Genomic DNA, 8,409 nt, shown 5'->3' with positions numbered 1-8,409 from the left:
CAAATGTACTACTTTTCCCCTGGTGCCTGGCACCGTATTGGGTACAGAATAAGTGGCCAGTAGTTTCTGGCCTGTTTTGACTTGAGTCTGTTAAGTGCCATGCTGATGGGTTTTCCCCAAAGAGGCGGGCTTATGGGAAGGGATGTGACTCATATGGAAGCCACTACTTTGTCCACAGCAAGGCCAGCATCGCAACGACAGTCAGAGCTGGCTGCTCAGAGAGCTGAAAACACTGGACCGGGATTTTCAATCAATGATTTGGTCTGTTCATCCCCTTAAGTTAAGCAGTCCCTTCTTGCTTGCTGCATCCAGAACAAAAGGCCTGACGCAAGTGGGAGTGACAGGCACTTTATCACTGACATGTCATCGCCTACACGGGACTGCTCTGCCAACAAGAAGGTGATTTCTCCAGCCACTTCGCAAATGACTGAATTATGGGTTTACTCAATCTTTCGTGCTGCCAGGCTCAACATTTTCGTTTACTCCTCTCGTTATCCTCGGCATGGTTTCCACACTGGGGAAGGCAGAGCTCTCCCAGGCTCACATCTCCCTAGGGACTCTTAAAAAAATACCCTGTCTTAGGCTTCCCTGGTGGCGCAGTGGTTAAGAATCTGCCTGCCAATGCAGGGGACACGGATTCGAGCCCTGGTCCAGGAAGATCCCACATGCCACGGAGCAACTAAGCCTGTGCGCCACGACTACTGAGACTGCACTTTAGAGCTCGCGTGCCACAACTACTGAGCCCGCATAGCACAACTACTGAGCCCACACACCACATCTACTGAAGCCCACGCACTCTAGAGCCTGTGCTTGAAAACGAGAAGCCCACGCACCGCAACGAAGAGTGGCCCCTGCTCGCCGCAACTAGAGAAAGCCTGTGCACAGCAACGAAGACCCAACACAGCCAAAAATAATTAATAAATAAAATTAATTTATTAAAAAAAAATACCCTGTCTTAAACTTAAGATCTTCCTTGGTTCACAGAAATCTCTCTCCCCCCTGCCCAGGCCACTGTTGGGGTCTCGGGCCTGTGGAGAACACTGGAGACCATGTCCACATCTTGGCCCTTGTTTTCAAACCATTTCCTAGTGAAATATTGTCATTTTTGGAAACAAGTGTGTCAGGAAGTCATTTCAGGCAAAAATCAAATCCACAGCACTCCACACAAATAACAAACAGCCTGCAAAGCCCTTCTGTGGGACTCCAAGAACTGCCATTTGGAAGAGAGGTCAGGAAGTGGACCGTAAACATCTGGCGTTCCAAAGGGCTGGCCTGGGGGCTGCGTGCAGATGTGAGAAGCCATGGGCCCTGTAGCCTGGCCTCTGAGTACCTCCTCTTTTTTTTTTTTTCAGAACTGATTTTTGGCTACCAGGGCACTGAGTCACGCAGACCTCAATTAACACTGGAAACGCTACTCAAACAGATTGACTATTTATCAAGGTGATGGGCCATTTTCACTGACTACTTCGAGTATTTATTTTTTAATTAGCCAAAATGCTAATTTGCTTAGCATTTCTTGGCGTAATTGGTGCTGAGAGGTCTCTGAATCTTCAGAGGGTCCCTTTGGTCACTCACTTTCCAAGTCACACTGGCTCCTTGGGCATTTTGAAGAAATAGATTAACTTGGTCCAGTCCAACACCTTTCTGTCCTGAAACCAGTGTGAAAAGAGGCACTTTGCCTTCTGGAGTGTCTCAAGAAGAAGACGATGTTAACAATAGTAGACTCTTCTCAAACCACCTTTCATTGAAAGAGTGCAGCATGTTTCACAAATGTTTACTACTTAAATCACCCAACACACCTGCATCCTGAATAAGAGCCATCCAGATAGCTCTCCCTGGATGAAATTTAGTCCCATCTGAGCCTGTGCTGGAGTTGCAAGTTGATGGACAGTTTTTGGTTAACATCCAACACCTTGCTAACACTGTAATGGGATCTTCCTTGGCAGTCCCATTGGATCAAGAGCTCCCTTCCCGCCCCCCCATCTAGCTGGAAAGATGATGCTTCTAGGCCTGTGTTTCTCAAGTGTAACCTATGATCTGTAAATTGCCTTCACTTTTGCACTACCGGTTTAAAATCCAAGAACAGGATGTACTGATGGCTGGGTGAGAATTCCAGCCAGCACAAAAAGCAAATAGAAGGTGCAGGCAAAGGCTGACTGAATTCATTCTGACTTGACTGCCAAAAAATTCCCCAGGTGTCAACTAAGAAAATTGGGAGTTCTACTACATCACTGTTGCCACCAGCCTGGGAACACAGGGATGCAGCTTGGTCCCAAGACCTAAAGCAAGGTAAGGGAATCCAGCCACAGGTAAAAGAAAGAAGTGACGGGAACGGGGACAGGTGAGAAACCTAGCCGAAGGACGTCACACCTGACATGGCCTCATTTCCTCTTCCCATCATTCAATAACACATTGAGAATTCCCCCAGTCCACCTTACTCTCCACCTAAAGCCGCTTTCCCTGACACGCCTTCAGCAAAATGGCAAGGCCATGAAGCTCAGGAGGAAGTGGATTCCCAGGGCGTTGGCCCCAGGCGAGTTGCTTGTTTGTTCTTACCAAGGCTCTCCCTGCATTAGGGAATCTTGACTTACTGGGTAGCCGACCCTGTAAAGCTTTCAAGGCTACTCTGCAATCTTATTGTTGCTGGGAGTCATCTGCGCCTCCCATTCACCACAATGACTAATCCATGCCTTACCACTCTTCCCCCAGCCCCAGCTCTGCCGTCCTCACTCTTAGCAGGATGTCTTGCAGATGTCCTCACCGGGATACCTGCCATCAACTATGAACTTTGTATTCCTTCCCCTGTCTTCAAACTTATCTATACGTAGGTGTTTCCAAACCTACCCTTTCTTCATTCCCCAAGTGCCAGCAAGGGGTGTCCCTCCTTATCTCCAGTATCTTGATGTCAATCCCTCCCCACTTCTGTGTCCTTGCTACCTGGCTCAACATGTCTACTTCATACGTCTTCAACCTTTCCCTCTCTGCTTGCTTCCTGCCCCTAACCTATAGGTATGCATAAACCTCAATTTGGAGGAGGTCATCTTCCATTTTCCCTTTAAATGTGGGATTCCACAGGGTTCTGTCCTAAGCTTGCTCACAATCTCCCTATTGATCTCATGCACTCCCATTGTTCAGATACTTCCAAAACACCAAATATCCCTCAAATAATATCCTCTGCTCTCTCCCCTCATTTTCTTATGAGCTCCAGGCCCCTATTTCCAAATGCCTACTGATGATAGCTCCACCTAGACAGCTCACAGGCCTTTCAAACTCAGCATGTCCAAACTGAAGACATCTTTCCCACCTCCCACTCTCAAGATCTTTCTTTACCTGGTTTCCTTCTCTTAATTGCTAACAACAGCATCCACTCAGACACCTGGATCCAAAACCTGGTAACTTTTCTGATTTTCCACATTACATGGGATGCCTCCTTGTCCATCCTACTTCCTTAATATCACTGCCTGCTGATTCCATTCCCTCTCTCCATATCTTAGTAGTCATTTAGTCATGTCATGTCAATTCTACCTGCTTAACAATTCCAGTGGCTTTGTTTTTTATTCACCTCCCAGGTGTTCTATTTTAATAGTCACCTACTGGGTCTCCTTCCTTCCTCTAGGCCCCTCCAGTCTGTGCCCCAAACTGTGAACAGAGCCAACTACTCCTTCCTCTAGACTAACAAAGCACATTATCTTCCCTCTACTCTAATACTTACAATAGCACATATTATGTGTTGTAATTATCTGTTTACATGTCAGTGAGTCTCCCACTGGATTTAGAGCTGCTTGAGGGCAGGCTCCCACTTTAACTTGACTCACCTTTAATTCAGAGTAAATGAATGCATGTGACGATGTTTGGTCATCTCTAACAGAAGGACAGCGAAAGACACAGTCGCCATAACTACCAGAAAGGCTAAAATTTTAAAAGGCAGAAGGGAACTCTACCTAATGCACTGTGGTAACCTAAATGGGAGGGAAGTCCAAAAGGGAGGGGATATCTGTATGTGTATGGATGATTCATTTTGTTGTGCAGTGGAGGGTAACACAACATTGTAAAGCAACCATACTCCAATAAAAATTAATTAAAGAAAACATTACAGAAAAAAAAAGGCAGATAAGATAACCAACAAGGACCTACTGTATAGCACAGGGAACTCTACTCAATACTCTGTAATGACCAAATGGTAAAAGAATCTAAAAAAGAGTGGATAAGGAGTTCCCTGGTGGCCTAATGGTTAGGATTCCAGGCTTTCACTGCCGTAGCCTGGGTTCAGTCCCTGGTCGGGGAACTGAGATCCCACAGGCCACACGGTATGGTATGGCTGAAAAAAAATAATAAAAAAATAAAAAAGAGTGGCTATATGTATACCTGATTCATGTTGCTGTACACCTGAAATGGACACAACACTGTAAATCAACTATACTATGACAAAAATTTTAAGAATACATATATATTTATATATCTATATATATAACTGAATCACTGTGCTGTACACCTGAAACTAACACATTGTAAATCAACTATACTATGATAAAAATTTTAAGAATACATATATATATTTATATATCTATATATAACTGAATCACTGTGCTGTACACCTGAAACTAACACATTGTAAATCAACTATACTTCAATAAATAAATATTTTAAAGCATAAAGATAATTAGATAATATTTCAATTTTTTTTAATGTTTTGTTTTTTTTTTTTTCAAAAAAAAGGCAGATAATACCAAGTGTTGGAACAACTGGAATCTTACATTGCTAGGCAGAGTGTAAATTGGTACAAACACATTGGATAAGTACTTGGCAGTATCATAAATATAGATAGATACACGTCCTAAGAAACAAGCAAAATTCACTCCTAAATATATTCCCAACATAAATGTATAGAGACGTGTACCAAAAAGACATATACAAGAACGTTTATATAGCACTATTCGTAATAGTTTCCAAGTAGAAACAACATAAATATCTATAAGCAATAGAATACTACACAGCATTGAGAAGCAAAGAACTATTTCTATTTTTAAAAATGCATGGATAAATCTCACAAAAATAATGTTGTGTGAAAGAAGCCAGACAAAATAATATACCCTATAGAATTCCATTCATATGAAGTTAAAAGACAGATAAAATTAATCTATGGCATTAGTTGTCAGGTTAATGACTAACCTTGGAGGGGACTAAATGACTGGGAGGGGACTTTAAGGGGGCTTCTAGGGTGCTGGTAATACCCTGTTTCTTGATCTGGGTAACAGCTACAGAGGTGTGTTCATATTGTAAAAGTTCATTAAGCTGACACTTATGATTAGTGCACTTTTCATGTGTATACTATACTTCCTTTAAAAGTTTACTTTAAAAAAGTATATCTTGAACAACTTTAGCCATCTTCTCGACTTCTAAGATTTCTTCTGTTTTTGAAAATGTTTGCATATTCCATTTATGAGTTGCCTCTTGAAATCCTGTCCTCCATTTCGCAATTTGTGTTGTCATCCCTTGCGAGGTCTATTGCTGTTCTCCAAACTGACCTCTCTGCCTCGCATCTCTTTCCCCCGACACACAGTTCATTCTCTATGCTAAAGCCAGCTCATCACACCCTACCGTCTACTCAGAAGCCTTTGGTGGCTCCACTTCATGGAATGAAAGTCATTAAGATGCAGCAACTGCTTGGGAGATGGAGGCCTGGGAGAAAGGGAGGACTCAGCAAAGATTCTTTACAACTGGGTTACCTAGAGGTGGTGTCCTGAGCAAAACTAGGCAAGGCAAGAAGATGCGTGAGCTCCGGAGGGAAATGGTGAGCTCAGATTAGAGCACAGTGAGTTTCAAGTCAGTGGCTAACAAATTGAGTGGAGCTCTAACGAAAGATTAAACACAGTGGGAAAGATGGATAAGTAGTGAAGGGTAATGAATACCTCAGGTCAAACCTATACAAAGGGGGAATGATTGTAAAGAACAAGGAGTAGATTCTCAACAGATAATTTGACTCTGAAGGAAGTTCGCCCCAGCTATAGTTGATAACACCTGAAAACTCAAATCAATGCAGCAAATGTTAGCTCTGCTCCACTAACTCAGAGCCCCACTCCTCCATGTGCAGTTAGTACTGGTCAGGACCTGCAGCTGGAGGGGCCACCCAGGAGCTGCAGTGACTCCCAGTGTCCTGCAGATCTATCTGTGTGGCCTGCCTAATCCAACGCAAACTCCAGGACTGGGACTTCCTCCCATCAGAGTCTCTAATAGCCAGGAGTCAGCAGAAGAAACCACGGCCCAATCCCAAATCCTCAGCTCCTCCCCAGGTATTTAGGATGGAGAAAAGACACCGTTCCCTCTATTCTGCCAGCAAGGACAGAGTCTTGAGATCCTTCTGTGGACCTCACCCTCAAAGGTACCACCTCTTAGCATCATGCCCTTTTAGATCAAAGTTCTCATTTTTCAATCTGTCTTCAGTAAGCTCGCCAACCCTTTATTCTTAAACCCAGAATACCTCTTTTTCAGTGTTTATTATATATTACTAAATTGGGTTAGGGGGAGAAGCCGGTTATAATATATCTACAGTATGTTCCTGTTTTAGTTATAAGAAATGTACATATTTCTATGCTTATATAAGCACATTTGAATATATATACACACACATAAAAAAAATGGAAGGAAATACACCAAAATGTTAACAGTAATTATATTTTAGAAATGAGATTATGGGTAGGTTAATTTTCTTGTGTTTTTCTATGTCATGTCATTTTTAAATGTATATGTATTATTATTATTATTTTTTTACTAGAGGTAAATCCTCCAATGTCCTTTTTTATTTAAAAATTGAAAAGAGTTTCCATTTCCAGTATGGTGGAAATAAGTCATTAACAGAACAACCTCCCTAAAGATGGCAACTATAAACTGAGGAAAATGCCAAAAAAACAAAAAAGAGAAAAAAAAACAAAAGAAACCTAGAGATTCTGGAGAGTGAAAAAAAAGTAGCATATTTTGGATGGAAGCTGAAACTGTGAAGAAAGGCCTAGGGCATGGGGTGAGTTTCCATTTTTACAGCTTGACCCTGAGCACAGACTACTGTTGCAGCATGGCACAAGACAGCTAAAACTCCAATAGAAAACCTGCCCTCTTTCTGGCCTGAAGAATCAGATGTCAGAACCCAGGGTAACTATCGACACCTGAAAATGCCAGGGGAATCCTGGAAATGAGAGAAGCAGAACAGGAAAGCCCCTTAGTCCGTGCATAAACTCAGCCAAGTTCTCTGTGGCTGATCCCTGGGCCCTTGAACCATGCATACCTGGGTCAGACTCAAGTCTTATTATAGCTAGGGTTAAAACATTTGAACTGATAACTGAGCTGATGTCCTCGATAGGTGAGACAGTTTGCAGTCTGAGGCTAACCAAGTTAATTGCTTACTAAAACAAAAAATCAACACTTTTTGGAGGAATCCAAAAGTCTCAACAATTACAATGCCTGGTATACAATCTGAAATTACCCTACATACAAAAAAAGAAAACAAACCAAAGAAAAACAGGAAAATGTTTTTTGACATTTCTCTTGACAACCCACCCATTGTCAAGAGAAAAGACAGTCAGTTGAGTTCAACACAGAGATGACCCAGATGTTAAAATTATCAGACAAGCATTTTAAAGGAGTTATTATAACTATAGTCAATGAGGTAAAGAAAAATATGCTTGTAATGAGTGAGAAAAAGAAGGAAATCAATGGAAATTCCCTGGAAGTCCAGTGGTTAGGGCTCCACACTTCCACTGCAGGGGGCACGGGTTCAATCCCTGGTTGGGGAACAAGGACCCTGCATGCTGTGTGGCACGGCCAAAAAAAAAAGAGAGAACAAAGATCAGAAAATAAAATTAGCAGAGCCTCAGGGATCTGTGGGACATTATCAAAAGATCTAACATATAGGTAACTGTCCCAGGAAAGAAAAAAACAATTTTTAATTATAGCCAGAAACTTCCAAAATTCAGTGAGCCCCAAATAAGAGAAATATGAAGGAATATGAATATGAAATATGAAGAAACCCATGCCTAATGCAGCATAATCAGTTGGATGAAAGCCAAGGATAAAAAGTAAATCTTGTATGTAGCCAGAGAGAAACAAAATATTACACATGGGGGAATGATTATTCAAATGACCACGGTCTTCTCATCAGAAACCATGAAAGCCAGGAGACAGTGGCACAACATCTTCAAAGTGCTAAAAGAAACACTGTCAACCCAGAATTCTATAACCAGTGAAAGGATCCTTCAAGTGAAGATGAAACAAAGACATTTTCAGAGAAAAGAAAACTAAGAGAACTCACTGGCAGTAGACCTGCACTATAAGAAATAAGAAGTTCTTTATACAGAGAGGAAATAATGTCAGAGGGAAACTCAGATATTTAGGAAAGAATGAAGAACATCGGCAATAGCA

Source organism: Lipotes vexillifer, unplaced genomic scaffold (assembly GCF_000442215.2).
Source record: "Lipotes vexillifer unplaced genomic scaffold, Lipotes_vexillifer_v1.1 scaffold481, whole genome shotgun sequence".
Classification (NCBI taxonomy): Eukaryota; Metazoa; Chordata; class Mammalia; order Artiodactyla; family Lipotidae; genus Lipotes; species Lipotes vexillifer.
The sequence above is the reverse complement of the archived record's forward strand: the minus strand, read 5'-3'. Positions refer to the sequence as shown.